This window comes from Chiloscyllium plagiosum, unplaced genomic scaffold (genome assembly GCF_037043375.1).
Source record: "Chiloscyllium plagiosum isolate Xiang-an unplaced genomic scaffold, Cpla_swu_hap1 HiC_scaffold_4, whole genome shotgun sequence".
Taxonomy (NCBI): domain Eukaryota; kingdom Metazoa; phylum Chordata; class Chondrichthyes; order Orectolobiformes; family Hemiscylliidae; genus Chiloscyllium; species Chiloscyllium plagiosum.
Window position 1 is genome coordinate 134928776 of NW_028270142.1, and position 16850 is coordinate 134945625.

Sequence of the window (16850 nt, forward strand, 5' to 3'; positions counted from 1 at the left end):
TAGACTGCATTATTATTGGTACAGGCAGTTTCTCTCTAAATAAAACAATCACACTCAGTGAATTCCTTTGGTTATCTCTGTTTCAAGGGAAACTGTTCCTGTCTCTGTCCCAGTATTATAGGACACCTTGTTGCTAGGCAATAGTCCAATTCATTTTCCTCAAGGTTTCTTTTAAGCCTTATCTAAATTCTTGTGAACAATTTTCAGACAACCCATTCTCAGAACTCAAACTAAACTAAAACATCAGTGTTAACACAAAATATAGAAGACAAACAAAAATACAACAAACTTAAGCTATACATGATTCTGTCCACTTCAAAACCCAGGCTTCCAAATAATAACATATCATGAACCTTCACCACAACGCAGTCCCAAGATTTATTTTACGATTATCTAACTCTTAATTAGTGTGTTTTAGTGTATAATTTTAGCTTTGCAAATTAAAGTCTTGACTATCAAAAATGGATTAAATATAATTAAAGGCAATTTGTAGTCTATTAAACTGAAAATATTAGGACCATATTGTTCTAAAAGGTTAACAGCTAGAAAGGCAAGACCTATAACACAGCAGGTAGGCTTACTTAGCTAAAAAGCTGCAGATACAATGCCCTCAACATTTATAAGAAATGCAGTCCAGAGATTTTTGTTTAGGGAAGGAAAGCTAAATCAATTTAAAGGCATTCGGTAAACCCTGACATGTCATGACATTAATTTGCTTCACTGTATCAAAGAACAACTTGTAAATTAGGGATAAATCATCTGAAGGTCTGTTTAAGTTCAACCAAGAGCATGCTACATCACTGTGGAAATAGGTGAAATTTAAGAAAGTTAAATTCTGCTTTTATTCGGGTGTGTGCTGGCAAAGTTACTTGCAGATTGGGACTGATAAGGTTTGTAGCACACAGATAAAATAGCCAAAGTAAATGACAATTAGATAGATCTGCCCAATAAACAAAGTAAAAGATCAATTTCATCATTGCCCATGTAGAAGGCAGATGAGGCTAAATCTCAACTTGAACATTGTAGGGAACAGAAGCTGTAAGATTGCCAAGTTGGAGAATTTAGTGGGTTGTGCAGTTAAGAAAGAAATCAGTTGAATTAGTTTCAAAGTAATCATAAGTAACCAGCACAAGTTTCTGAGTATCCACAATCAAGAAACAGTGAATTGAAGCTTTAGCTAAAACTAGTTTGAGCTGAGGCAGGATCTCAAGGGCACTTTGACATACTTATGAATGGTTTCTCCAGGAGTAAAAAAAAATTATAAGATTGATCTGTCTTTAAAGAGAATCCTTTGAGGTAATAAGAAATAAACATGACAGCATACATAATTAGAAATTATACAGTTAATAGTAAATGCATTACTTAAGCCTTCAAAAACAACAGAGATTGTAATTTTTAGAAAAGTGAATACTTGACATAGCTGCATCAATTAAAGGTATTCAGATTTCTGTTCAATTGTTAATTGTTCCTAATCTGATCATAGCATATTATAATCTTGTAAACAATTGCAACATGACTAAATCTGAGTTGTTTATTGAATGATTATGAAATTAATAATAAAACAAACCTGAGAGACATAACTGTATCAACTGAATATTCCATTAAAATACGAATATCTTAAATCACCAAGGCTGTCATCAGATTAATTGCTTAACTGTTCACTTGCTAACTTTAAATTTGCACCTACATCTTCCAAGGTGGCGCAGCATCAAGTTAATTGATAGATAATAGACAACTAGCCAGGTAATGGAGATAAGAAATTGTTTCCTGTGCTAATCTGCCACTGCCTTTCTGAAATTTGACTGGGAGGGTCTGTTGATATTTGTAGGAAGTCACACATAGACCTCAAAAGTAAGGCATCAATTGATTTGCAATCTGAAAACTATCCCATTAAAGGGATTGGCATAGCTTTACTCAGAGTCAGAGATTAGACAGCTGACTGACAGAGGATCTAAGAAGGTGGCGGTATTTGGTTGGGAGGTTAAGCTAAGTGCTGGATTTTAAAATTTTAAACATTAGTTTTTTTTTCTCTCTTTTGCATGCTTAAAATTAAAACCTATGGGTAAGGAAAGTTTTCTTTTAAAAAAAGGATTGTCTTTTAGGACTTCTTCTGTTAGGCCTTTGTGGGCGGCATGGTGGCACAGTGGTTAGCACTGCTGCCTCACAGCGCCGGAGACCCGGGTTCAATTCCCGACTCAGGCGACTGACTGTGTGGAGTTTGCACGTTCTCCCCGTGTCTGCGTGGGTTTCCTCCGGGTGCTCCGGTTTCCTCCCACAGTCCAAAGATGTGCAGGTTAGGTGAATTGGCCATGCTAAATTGCCCGTAGTGTTAAGTAAGGGGTAAATGTAGGGGTATGGGTGGGTTGTGCTTCGGCGGGTCGGTGTGGACTTGTTGGGCCGAAGGGCCTGTTTCCACACTGTAATGTAATCTAATCTAATCTAAAAAAAAACATTTAAATCCTCCCAGCATATTGTTTTACCAACAATTAATCTAGACACTGGATTTGAGAAAAGTGGTGGTTGTTTTTAGGCAAACGTATGTGAACAACTTTTCAAGGCCAATTACAGCAGTCATTGGAGTGATATGCTCCTCCTATTGGATGTGGGAAATTAGAGAACATTTGACTGTCCCTGGACACTATGTTTGCCAGAGCTGTGTTTGGATCCGTCTCATATCAGACCGTTTGGATTGGCTGGAGAGGCAGTTAGAGTCACTGGGGAGCATACAGGAGACAGAATATGGTGGTTAGTTGAGTTAGAGAGGTAACTACACTGCAGGTTCAGTTAGATAGATGGGTGGCTTTCAGGAGAGATAGGAAGGTAGTTCTGGTATCTCCTCTGGCTATTCTTCTCTCAAACAGATATATCGTTATAGGTACTCTTGAGGGTGATAGTCTTTCAGAGGAAAACAGAAGTGGCAGCAAGATCTTGGGCACCAAGAATCAATCTTCTGTTAAGTGCAGTTTGTCAAGTTTCAAATGACTAATTGTTATAGGGCACACTCCTGGCAGGGGAACAGACAGAAAACTCTGCAGCTGGAGTTGAGAATTCAGGATGGTATGTTGCCTCCCTGGTACCAAGTCAAGGACATCTCAAAGCAGTGGCAGCACTTTGAGGGAGAGGGAGTGGGAGTTACAATCCTATTAGGCAGGAAGTGGGCACCTAAATTGGGAACAGATGTTTTCAGGGAAATGCATGACAGAAATGTGCAGATTGTTTAGGAAACACTTGCTGATAGTGCTGGACAGGTTTGTCCCATTGAGGCAAGGATGGGTGGTAGGTTGAAAGAACCTTGGGCGACAAGGGATATGGAACATCTCGTTAAGAAGAAGAAGGAAGCTTACTTTAGGTTGAAGATTTAGGTTTAGGACAGGACTTGAGGGATACAAGGTAGCCAGGAAAGAACTGAAAAATGGACTGGGGAGAGCTAGAACGGGGCATTTAGAAGGTAGGATTAAGGAAAACCCTAAGGTGTTCTACACTAATGTGAGGAACAAGAGGATGACCTGAGTGAGGATAGGGCCGACTAGGGATAGTGGAGGGAACTTGTGCCTGGAGTCGGAGGAAGTAGGATAGGTCCTTAATGAATACTTTTTGCTTCAGTATTCACTACTGAGAAGGACCTTGACGTGGCTGAGGACAGCATGAAACAGATTTACTATAATAAGTTGATATTAGGAAGGAGGATGTTCTTAAAATTTTGAAAAGTATAAAGATAGATAAATCCCCTGGGCCAGGATAGATCGAATGAATCCTTAGAAGAGTATAAAGGCAGTAGGACTATAGTTAAGAGGGAAATCAGGAGGGCAAAAAGGGGACATGAGATAACATTGGCAAATAGAATTAAGGAGAATCCAAAGGGTTTTTACAAGGACATTAAGGACAGAAGGCTAACGAGTAGAGAATAGGATACCTCAAAGATCAGCAAGGCAGCCTTTGTGTGGAGCCGCAGAAAATGGGGGAGATACTAAATGAATATTTTGCATGAGTATTTACTGTGGAAAAGGATATGGAAGATAGAGACTGAAGGGAAGTAGATGGTGACACCTTGCAAAATGTCCTTATTACAGAGGAGGAAGTGCTGGATGTCTTGAAACGCATAAAGATGGATAATTCTCCAAGACCTAATCAGGCGTACCCTAGAACTTTGCGGGAAGCTAGAGAAGTGATTGCTGGGCCTCTCACTAAGATATTTGTATCATCGATAGTCACAGGCGAGGTGCCGGAAGATTGGAGGTTGGCTAACGTGGTGCCACTGTTTAAGAAGGGTGGCAAGGACAAGCCAGGGAACTATAGACCAGTGAGCCTGACGTCAGTGGTGGGCAAGTTGTTGGAGGGAATCCTGAGGGACAGGATGTACATGTATTTGGAAAAGCAAGGACTGATTAGGGATAGTCAGCATGGCTTTGTGCGTGGGAAATCATGTCTCACAAAATTGATTGAGTTTTTGAAGAAGTAACAAAGAGGATTGATGAGGGCAGAGCGGTAGATGTGATCTATATGGACTTCAGTAAGGCATTCGACAAGGTTCCCCATGGGAGACTGGTTAGCAAGGTTAGATCTCGTGGAATATAGGGAGAATTTGCCATCGGATACTCAAAGGTAGAAGACAGAGGGTAGTGGTGGAGGGTTGTTTTAAGACTGGAGGCCTGTGACCAGTGGAGTGCCACAAGGATCGGTGCCTGGTCCTCTATCATTTACATAATCATTTACATAAATGATTTGGATGCGAGCATAAGAGGTACAGTTAGTAAGGTTGCAGATGACACCTTACTAACCTTACAAAATTGGAGGTGTAGTGGACAGCGAAGGTTACCTCCGATTACAACAGGATCTTGACCAGATGGGCCAATGGGCCGAGAAGTGACAGATGGAGTTTAATTCAGATAAATGCGAGGTGCTGCATTTTGGGAAAGTAAATCTTAGCAGGATTTATACACTTAATGGTAAGGTCCTAGGGAGTGTTGCTGAACAAAGAGACCTTGGAGTGCAGGTTCATAGCTCCTTGAAAGTGGAGTCGCAGGTAGATAGGATAGTGAAGAAGGCGTTTGGTATGCTTTCTTTTATTGGTCAGAGTACTGAGTACAGGAGTTGGGTGGTCATGTTGCGGTGGTACAGGACATTGGTTAGGCCACTGTTGGAATATTGCGTGCAATTCTGGTCTCCTTCCTATCAGAAAGATGTTGTGAAACTTGAAAGGGTTCAGAAGAGATTTACAAGGATGTTTCCAGTGTTGGAGGATTTGAGCTATAGGGAGAGGCTGAACAGGCTGGGGCTGTTTTCCCTGGAGTGTTGGAGGTTGAGGAGTGATCTTATAGAGATTTATAAAATCATGAGGGGCATGGTTAGGATAAATAGACAAAAGTCTTTTCCCTGGGGTGGGGGAGTACAGAACTGGAAGGTATAGATTTAGGATGAGAGGGGAAAGATATAAAATAGACCTAAGGGGCAACTTTTTCACACAGAGGGTGGTACCAGAGGAAGTGATGGAGGCTGGTACAATTGTAACATTTAAAAGGCATTTGGATGAGTATATGAAAAGGAAAGGTTTGGAGGGATATGGGCCGGGTGCTGGCAGGTGAGACTAGATTGGGTTGGGATATCTGGTTGGCATGGACAGGTTGGACCGAAAGGTCTGTTGCCATGCTGTACATCTCTATGACTCTACTACAGGAAGCGAGGGAAGGGATTGCTCCGCCTTTGGCGATGGTCTTTGCATCTTCACTGTCCACTGGAGTAGAGCCAGATGATTGGAGGGTGGCTAGTTATTCACTAGTTCAAGAAAGAAAATAGAGATAATCCTGTGAATTACAGACCAGTCAGTCTTACGTCAGTGGTGGGCAAAGTACTAGAGGGAATTTTGAGAGACAGGATTTATGATTACTTGGAAATCCATAGTTTGATTAGAGATAGTCAGCATAGCTTTGTGAAGGGCAGGTCATGATTCACAAACCTTATTGAATTCTTTGAGGATGTGACAAAACACATTGATGAAGGTAGAGCAGGGATGTGGTGTACATGGATTTCAGCATGGTGTTCGATAAGGTTCCCTGTGGTAGGCTTATTCAGAAAGTAAGGAGGCATGGGATACAGGGAAATCTGGCTGTCAGGATACAGAATTGGCTGGCCCATAGAAGACAGGGGTATGGTGGTAGATGGAAATTATTCACCCCGGACCTCGGTACCAGTGGTATTCTGCAGGGATCAGTTCTGGAACCTCTGCTCTTTGTGAGTTTTATAAATGACTCGGATGAGGAAGTGAAAGGGTGGGTTAGTAAGTTTGCCGATGACACAAAGGTTGGTGGAGTTGTGGATACTGTGGAGGGCTGTTGTAGGTTGTAACAGAACATTGACAGGATGCAGAACTGGGCTGATAAGTGGCAGATGGAGTTCAACCTGGAAAAGTGTGAAGTGATTCACTTTTGGAAGGTCAAATTCAGATGCAGAATACGGGGTTAAAGGCAGGATTCTTCCAGTGTGGAGGAACAGTGGGATCTTAAGGTCCACGTCCATAGGTCTCTCAATGTTGCCATCCAGGTTGATAGCGTCATTAAAAAGGCATATGGTATGTTGGCTTTCATCAGCAGGGGGATTGAGTTTAAGAGCCCCGGGGTTATGTTGCACTCTATAGAGCCCTGATTAAACCATACTTGGAGTGTTGTGTTCAGTTCTGGTCTCCTCATTATAGGAAAGATATCAAAGCTTTAGAGAGGATGCAGAGGAGATTTACCAGGATGCTGCCTGGACTGGAGGGCACATCTTATGAAGAAATGCTGAGGGAGCTAGGGCTTTTCTCATTGGAGCGAAGAAGGTGACTTGATAAAGGTATACAAGATGTTAAGAGACATAGATAGAGTGGATAGCCAGAGACTTTTTCCAATGGCAGAAATGTCTATCAAAGGGGGCATAATTTTAAGGTAATTAGAGGATGGTTTAGAATAGCTGTCAGACGCAGGTTCTTTACACAGAATGGTGGGTGCGTGGAATACACTGCCAGGAGTGTATTAGAGTCAGATACATTCAGGACATTTAAACGACTCTTGGATAGGCACATGAAACATAGTACAATGAAGGATATGTAGGTTAGTCTGATCTTAGAGTAGGATAAAAGGCCAACACAATATGGAGGGAACCAAAGCAGATACCTGGAGGGAACCAAAGCAGATACTAGCAGAACATGCAAACTCCACACAGTTACCCGAGCATGGAATCAAATCCTAGTGCTGTGAGACAGCAGCGACCCTCTGAGCCACAGTGCCGCAATGTAAGGCAGATGAACCCAGTACATGTATGGGACTGGGACATAATAGGTTTACAGAAACATGGCTGAGGGAGGGGCAGGACTGGCAATTCAATGCTCTAACATTCTCTAAGAAGGATAAAAAAGGGGAGGGGGTGAAGGGGGAGTGGCATTTTTGATTAAGGAAAAGATTACTTCTCTAGTTGGAGAGGATATTTCTGAGGGATCGTCCAGTGAAGCTATATGGGTGAAACTCAGAAATAAGAAGGGCATTATCACCTTGATAGAATTGCACTATAGGCACCCCAATAGTCAGCAGGAAATTGAGTACCAAATATATAGAGAGATCTTAGATCTACATAAGAACAATATGGTTGAAATAGTAGAGGATTTTAATTTTCTAAACACAGATTGGAGTGCTATAGTGTTAAGGGCTTAGAGAGTGAGGAATTTGTTTAATGTGTTCAGGAATAATTTCTTAATAGTTACATAGGTATATCTACTAGAGTAGGAACAAAACTATTTTCTCCCTAGTTGCTCTTTTGCTCTTAATGCAAGGCAGGGCGGGACTGAAATTTTCATGGGGGAGCACAGCAACTCAACAAGGCACCTTAGACAGCACCATGACCTCGAACACTGCCCTTGAACACTGTAGTAGGTAGAGACATAGAGCCATACAGCAGGGAAACAGACCCTTTGATCCAACTTGTCCATGCCAACCAGATATCCTAAATTAATCCAGTCCCATTTACCAGCACTTGGCTCATAACCCTCTAAACCCTTTGTATTCATATAGCATGTCTTTTAAATGTTGTAATTGTAATAACCTCCACCACTTACTCTGGCAGATCATTCCAATTTAGATGAATCTGAAGTGCTGCATTTTGGTAGGGAAAATCAGGGCAGGATTTATACACTTATGGGAAGGTCCTGGGGAGTGTTGCTGAACAAAGTGACCTTGGTCGCTTTCATAGTTCTTTGAAAGTGGTGTCACAGATAGACAGGATGGTGAAGAAGGCATTTGGTGCGCTTGCCTTTATTGGGCAGTGCATTTAGTATAGGAATTGGGAGGTCATGTACTGGACAGGACAATGGCTGGGCTACTTTGGATTGTCTGATGAATGAGCAGTGCTCCAAAAGCTTGTGATTTCAAATAAACCTGTTGGATTATAGCCTGGTGTTGTGTGACTTCAAATACTGTTTTGGTTTAGCTTTGGCCTGCTTCCACAGATGATTCTATGATATGAGATAGCATTGGCAGATAAAGGTTAAGATAATCCAAAGAGATTTTACAAGTACATTAACAGCAAAACAGCAACAAGGGAGAGAATAGGGTGGTGTATAGATCAAAGAGGTCAACTATGTCTGGTACCACAGGAGATGTGAGAGATACTAAACAAATATTTTGTGACAGATTTTACTTTGAAGGAAGAAATGGAGATTAGGGAACTTAGGGAAATAAACACATGTCTTGAAACAGTGCACATTAAAGAGAAGGTAGTGCTGGAGGAAAACATAAAAGTGGATAACTCTCTGGAACCTGATCAAGTATATCCCAGGATGTTGCAGGAAGTTAGGGATGAAATTTGAGGCCTCTATCAAAGGTATTTGTAGGCCATAGGCGTGGTGCTGGAGGACTGGGGAGTGGCTAATGCCGTGTCTTTATTTTACAAAAGGCTGTAAGGTGAAGTCTGGGAACTAAAGATGGGTGAGTCTGACATCAGTGGGGTAAGTGGGTAAATTGTTGGAGGGGATTCTGAGAGATAGGATTTACATGCATTTGTAGAGGCAAGGACTGATTAGGGATATTCAGCATGGCTTTGTGCATGGGCAATCATGACTTTTCTGAATTGTCAGTGTTTCTTACCACAAGCAATGGCTAACTATTTACAAACAGCTTCTAACCAGCTAACGTAATTCCCATTTTTAGATCTTTAACCTACAGGTACCAGGAATAGTGGTACTAAAAGGACAGGCAAAGTTAAACACACATATGTGTTGTGAGAATATTACAGCAGTGCTATAGAATTTCAGATTGCACTGATCTTCAGTGCAAATGCAGCATTTCCAGACTAAACATTGAAAAATGTCCATATTACAGAGGAGGAAGTGCTGGATGTCTTGAAACGCAAAAATCCCTAGGACCTGATCAGTGTACCCTAGAACTCTGTGGGAAACGAGGGAAGTGATTGCTGGGCCCCTTGCTGAGATATTGTATCAATCGATAGTCACAGATGAGGTGCCAGAAGACTGGAGGTTGGCTGACATGGTACCACTATTTCAGAAATGCAGTAAGGACAGGCCCAGGAACTATAGACCAGTGAGCCTGACGTCGATGGGGGGCAAGTTGTTGGAAGGAATCCTAAGGGACAGGATTTACACATATTTGGAAATATGTGAAAGCCTTCCTGAAGAAGGCTTGCTTATGCCCGAAACGTCGATTCTACTGCTCAACGGATGCTGCCTGGCCTGCTGTGTTTTTCCAGCACCACATTTTTCAACTCTGGTCTCCAGCATCTGCAGTCCTCACTTTCTCCTCCGTGTGGAAAATCATGTCTCACAAACTTGATTGAGTTTTTTGAAGAAGTAATAAAGAGGATTGATGAGGGCAGAGCGGTAGATGTGATCTATATGGAGTTCAGTAAGGCGTTCAACAAGGTTTCCCATGGGAGACTGGTTAGCAAGGTTAGATCTCATGGAATACAAGGAGAATTAGCCATTTGGATACAGAACTGGCTCAAAGGTAGAAGACAGAGGGTGTTTGTGGAAGGTTGTTTTCAGACTGGATGCCTATGACCAGTGTGTGCCGCAAGGATCGGTGCTGGGTCCACTACTTTTCGTCATTTATATAACGATTTAGATGTGAACATAGGGAGGTATAGTTAGTAGGTTTGCAGATGACACCAAAATTGGAATTATAGGGGACAGCGAAGAAGGTTACCTCAGATTACAACAGGATCGTGATCAGATGGGTCAATGGGCTGAAGTGTGGCAGATGGAGTTTAATTTAGGTAAATGTGAGATGTTGCATTTTAGGAAAGCAAATCTTACTGGACTTATACGCTTAAATAATAAGGTCCTAGGGAGTGTTGCTGAACAAAGAGACCTTGGCATGCAGTTTCATAGCTCCTTGAAAGTAGAGTCATAGGTGAATAGGATAGTGAAGGTGGCGTTTGGTATGCTTTACTTTATTGGTCAGAGTATTGAGTATAGGAGTTGGGAGGTCATGTTGTGGCTGTACAGGATGTTAGTTAGGCCACTGTTGGAATATTGCGTGTAATTCTGGTTTCCTTCTTATCAGAAGGATGCTGTGAAACTTGTAAGGGTTCAGAAAAGATATACAAAGATGTTGCCAAGGTTAGAGGATTTGAGCTATCAGGAGAGGTTGAATAGGCTGGGACTGCTTTCCCTGGAGCGTCGGAGGCTGAAGGGTGACCTTCTAGCGGTTTATAAAATTATGAAGGGCATGGATAGGATAAATAGACAGTCTTTTCCCTGGGGTGGGGAGAGTTCAGAACTAGAGAACATAGGTTTAGGGTGAGAGGGGCAAGATATAAAATGGGACCTAAGGGGAAACTTTCTCATGCATAGGGTGGAATGGGCGTGTATGGAATGAGCTGCCAGAGGGAGTGGTGGAGGCTGGTTCAATTGCAACATTTAAAAGGTGTCTGGATGGGTATATGAATAGGAAGGGTTTGGAGGGATATGGGCCGGGTTTTGGCAAGTGGGACTAGATTAGGTTGGGATATCTGGTCAGCATGATCGAGTTGGACCGAAGGGTCTGTTTCAGGGTATGACTCCATGACTATATTCATTTGTAGTTGTGAATGCAAACATTTTATATATTTGTTTTTGCCCTGATCGCAATTTACAACAGAGATAGAAAGTTTTGTGTTTAGTGAGGGGATCAAGGTAGAAGGCAGGAAATTGGAGTTGAGAAACATATCATCTATGATTGAATGGTCCAGTAATCTCGATGTGCCGAATGGTCTAATTCTCCTCCTATATCCTATTGTCTTATGTTTCACTTCAACAATTCAGTATCATGATAGAAAGCACAGAGCCGAGCAATGTAGCCTGAACCAGTCTAGGAAGTGTCCCTCTGAGCACAAAGTGTCCTTTACTTTAATAGTTACCAGGGTAACCTGAGGTGCATTACTGAAATGCACATTCACACCATGCAACCATGAGTGATTTAACGAGGCAGCTCATTCAATATTGTCCAGTTCCAAGCTAAACCACAGTAGCCAATGTAAACGTTTCCCTTCTCACAGCCATAGGTCAGAACAGGCAGGACTGGTTGTTGACTTACTTACACAACTGGAATTTTGAATCATTTGATTTTATTATAACTGTAACACAATATTTGTAAAACTGTGCTAATCTTGGGAGATCAGCATGCTTCACCCAGGAGGATATCCAAGGCACAGATTCATAACTTGCAACGTATATTCTTAATAATCTGCTTCATGCAAATTGCTAATTTTCACTTGATGCATATAAATTGGATTGCAAGGGCAACAATGAAATTTATAATCTCATGCATCCAGTAATAATTCATTGTTAAAGCTTCCTAAACTGTGCACAATATTTTACATTTTCAAATTTAAAAGTCTGCAAGCAAAATATCCAATAGAAATGACAGGTCAAATGCAGCCCCCACTTCATGATTCACTTTGAAATTCTTAACTTTAAAATTATATAGTTACCTTAGATACATATTATGTGGCCTCCCACTAAAGGAATGGACGTAGCCATCATGCTTCTTCTTAAATATCTACAGTGTAGCTTATTTCTTCCATTAGTGGTTCTACAAGGCCTGTTTCTCCCTCGTACTTTTTCTTCCATGTGAATGATCTTTTCCATTCTTCTTATTCACTCTTCTGATTCTTGGGGATTTACATCTTTATACATTTACTGTGACAAAAATCAAACAGTTTTGTCAAAAGTTTAGTTAACATCAAGGTTTTCAATTCTGTCACACAACATAAAGAACTAAAAATTATCTTCACTCACAGAGGTTAGATCCCAACTGAACTCGCTATATTGGTTTAATAATTATTCAGTTTGTCTGATGACAGCTGTCAAGGGAAGCAAAAGTGAACCATTCAAACACAGTCTAACTTCTTCAATAAATCCACAAAGTACATCGGGAATAATTTCCTAGACCAATACATCAACATGAAGATAACCAGGGAGCAGGCTATCCTGCATCTGGTAATGGGTAATAAAAGGCAAGTCTAATAAATTACCTCAGAGTAGAAGATCCCCTAGAAAGTAATGATCATAACATGTTAAAATTAAAATTCAGTTCAAGAGTGAGCAACTTGGGTCAGAAACAAACCATTTTAACTTAAATAAAGGGAATTAAAATGAAATGAAGATAGAGCTAGATAAAGTGGACTGGGCCAATGTTAGCAGAAATGTCAGGGAGCACACAGTCACAGACATTTAAAGGAGGTAATTCAGAACTCTCAGCAAAATTAATTCCCAGTGAGGAGGAAAGATTACAAGAGGGGGATAAACCAACATGGCTAGCCAAGGAAGTTAAAGAGAGTATTGAAAGAAAAAGCACATAAAGAAGGCCAAAGTCAATGACTCAAATTCAGAATCCAGCAAAGGAGGACCAAAAAGATAATTGAGCAAGAGAAAATAAACTACGAAGGCAAATTAGTGCTCTCTCTCAAACCAAATTTGCAATTCTATCGTGTTATGATTGCTATATCCAAAAGGTCTTTAACTACATGATATCTCAAAAATCCTATTTCATTACACATAATTAGATGTAAAATAGCTTGTACCCAGGTAGGTTGTGAAACATACTGCTCTAACAATCCCCTATGCACTCTACAAATTGTCCTCCGTTATCCTTGCCCACCGGATTTGCTTTGTCAATATGCAGATTAAGGTCACCCATGATAATGGTATTGTCTGCCTAACATGGTTCCATTGTTTCCTGATATATACTTTCTTCTACAGAGAAGCAACTCTTCCGGAGTCTAACAGATTTAGATTTAGATTTAGATTAGATTACAGTGTGGAAACAGGCCCTTCGGCCCAACAAGTCCACACCGACCCGCCGAAGCGAAACCCACCCATACCCCTACATTTACCCCTTACCTAACACTACAGGCAATTTAGCATGGCCAATTCACCTGACCCTGCACATCTTTGGATGGTGGGAGGAAACCGGAGCACCCGGAGGAAACCCACGCAGACACGGGGATAACTCCCACATGATTTTTCCCTTGCTATTCCTTATTTCCACAATAGGATCAATTTGCATTTATATCACTAATCACCACAGCATTGACACCATCCTTCATCAACAATGCTATGCATCTGCTTTTCCTTTTGCCAGAATATCGAATACCCCTAAATATGCAGTAGTCAGTCATGATAACCCTGAAACAACAGGCCTATAATAGCAATTAAGTCACACCTATTTATTTCTATTTGTACCATCAATTCATCTATCTTGACATAAATGCTGCCTGCATTCAGATAAAGAGCCTTTGGATTTGCCTTTGACTTTCTACCATTATTACTTGCTCCAGTTCTAATTTCTGCTGTGCTCTTCTGCGTACATTTTCTGCCCCTTCTTGTCAAACTTTGATTAATCATTCACTGCTTCACTATCATGCATTTCTGACGCTTTTCTTATCAATTTTAAACTCACCTTCAATTGATCCTCACCACCCCACCCAATTAGTTTAAAACCCATCTACCTCTATAGTTATATGCTTCACTACAACATTGATCCCAGCTTGGTTCAAACAATGCCAATCCCAACAGGTCTCCCTTTCACAATATTGGTACTAGCACTCTATAATTCAAAACCCATTTCTCCCACACTACTCAGTAATCTTATTTTTCCTAAGCTATTTTGCACATGGATCAGGTTAAAAAACATATTATTACCTTTATCAGCTTTTCCTGATGGTAAGGGAGTCTAAAACTGGATAGCATAGGTGTCTGTCTAGATACATCTTAAATGACGTTATCGTTCCTGACCTTACCACCTCCACCGGCAATGCATTCCAGACACCCACTGAATAAGAATAAAGAACAAAGAAACTTTACAGCCCAGAAACAAGCCCTTTGACCCTCCAAGCCTGTGCCAATCCAAATCCACTGCCTAAATCCATTGCCCATTCCTAAGGATCTGTATCCCTCTGCTCCCCACCTACTCATGCATTTTTCCAGCGACACACCTTCAATGAATCTACCGTGCCTGCCTCTATTACCTTTGCTGGCAATGAGTTCCATGCACCTACTGCCCTCTGTGTAAAATATTTTCCACATGTCTCCCCATTAAACTTTTCTCCACTCACCTTGAACACGTGACCTCTCATTATTGAATCTCTCACCCTGGGAAAAAGCTCATCTCTATCCACCCTGTCTATACCCTTCATGATTTTGTAGACCTCAATCAGGTCCCCCCTCAATCTCCTTTTTTCTAATGAAAACAATCCTAACCTACTTAACCTCTCTTCATAGCTAGCACCCTCCATACCAGGTAACGTCCTCGTAAACGTTCTCTGCAAAGTGTCCACATCCTTTTGGTACTGTCATGATCAGAACTGTACACAGTATTCTAAATGCGGCTGAACCAAAGTCTTGTACAATTTTAACATGACCTGCCATTTCTTAGACTCAATACCCCGCCCAATGAAGGCAAGCATACCATATGCATTCTTGACCACTCTATCACTGAATCAGTGGATGAGTGTGCGGATCATTAGCTGTCTTCCTGTTTGTCCTATGTAGTGTTTTGTGCAGTCCTTGCATGGGATTTTGTACACTACATTGGATTTGCTTATGCTGGGTATTGGGTCCTTCGTCCTGGTGAGTTGTTGTCTGAGAGTGGCTGTTGGTTTGTGTGCTGTTATGAGTCCTAGTGGTTGCAATAGCACTATCCACTGATTCAATCAACAAGCACATCGACCTGGACCCAATATACCGGCCACTGCAGTGGACAGCTGGAAATGACAACCGGAAGCGGCAGATACAAATCACTATAAATGCCGGAGGAAACATCATAGAAGCGCTTCACAGGAGGCTCCCAAGCACTGAGGGTGTCACCTAGACAGGGGACGAAACGTCTGCAGCACAAATTCCCAGCTCGGCGAAAAGAACCACAACACCACTGGTCACCTTTCTCCATTTTGAGAAATTCCCTTCAATTACTACTCTGTCTCCTGTTGCTCAACCAGTTCTTTATCCACCTAGCTAGAACACCCTGCTCACCATGTGGCTTCACTTTCTCCATTAGTTTACCATGGGGAACCCTATCAAATGCCTTGCTAAAGTCCATGTATATGATATTTACAGCCCTTCCTTCATCTATCAACTTGGTCACTTCCTCAAAAGAACTCTATTAAGTTGATAAGGCACAATCTCCCCTGCACAAAACCATGTTGCCTATCACTGATAAGCCCATTCTTTTCCAAATATAAATAGATCCTATCCCTCAGTACCTTCTCCAACAACTTTCCCACCACTGACATCAGGCTCACTGGTCTGTAGTTACTTGGAATATCTCTACTACCCTTCTTGAACAGGAGAGCAACATTAGCAACTATCCAGTCCTCCAGCACTTCACCTGTGTTTAAGGATGCTACAATGATATCTGTCAGGGCCCCAGCTATTTCTTCTCTTGCCTCCCCCAGCAACCTGGGATAGATCCCATCCAGTCCTGGGGATTCGTCCACGTTAATATCCTTTAGCATACCCAAAACACCCTCCTTATATCAAAGTGATCTAGAATAAACAAACTTCTATACACTGAGAATGTGTATAGGGTATAAGCAGGCAGCAAAAGAGTTAAGTTCTGAATTTTGTAGAGGCCTGTGGAGTGCCACAAGGATTGGTGCTGGGTCCTCTACTTTTTGTCATCTACATAAATGATTTGGATGCGAGCATAAGAGGTACAGTTAGTAAGTTTGCAGATGACACCAACATTGGAGGTGTGGCGGACAGTGAGGAAGGTTACCTCAGATTACAACAGGATCTTGATCAGATGGGCCAATGGGCCGAGAAGTGGCAGATGGAGTTTAATTCAGATAAATGCGAGGTGCTGCATTTTGGGAAAGCAAATCTTAGCAGGACTTATACACTTAATGGTAAGCTCCTAGGGAATGTTGCTGAACAAAGAGACCTTGGAGTGCAGGTTCATAGCTCCTTGAAAGTGGAGTCGCGTGTAGATAGGATAGTTAAGGCGGCGTTTGGTATGCTTTCTTTTATTGGTCAGAGTGTTGAGTACAGGAGTTGGGAGGTCATGCTGCGGCTGTACAGGACATTGGTTAGGCTACTTTTGGAATATTGCGTGCAATTCTGGTCTCCTTCCTATCAGAAAAATGTTGTGAAACTTGAAAGAGTTCAGAAAAGTTTACAAGGATTTTGCCAGGGTTGGAAGATTTGAGCTATGAGGAGAGGCTGAACAGGCTGGGGCTGTTTTCCCTTACCGAAGGGTCTGTTTCCATGCTGTACATCTCTATGACTCTATAACTTCTCCTCATAACTAGAACCCTCCAAACCAGGTACATCCTGGTGAATCTCCTCTGCACCCTCTCCAGAGCATCCACATCATGTTGCTAATGCGGTGACC

General features: G+C 41.6%; 1 protein-coding gene across 6 annotated transcripts in view; it reads right to left on the reverse strand.

Annotated features, from left to right (window-relative positions):
- Positions 1-16850, reverse strand: part of ldlrad4a (low density lipoprotein receptor class A domain containing 4a) — a 240502-nt gene that overhangs the window by 169712 nt on the left and 53940 nt on the right. For 5 of the 6 annotated variants that reach the window (XM_087986707.1, XM_087986708.1, XM_087986706.1 and 2 more), the window contains exon 2: positions 11950-12157. The gene's annotated coding sequence lies outside the window, so the exon portion shown is untranslated. Of the gene's footprint in view, positions 1-11949; positions 12158-12256; positions 12322-16850 lie in introns of all 6 variants that reach the window. The other variant, XM_043687709.2, reaches the window with a different exon arrangement.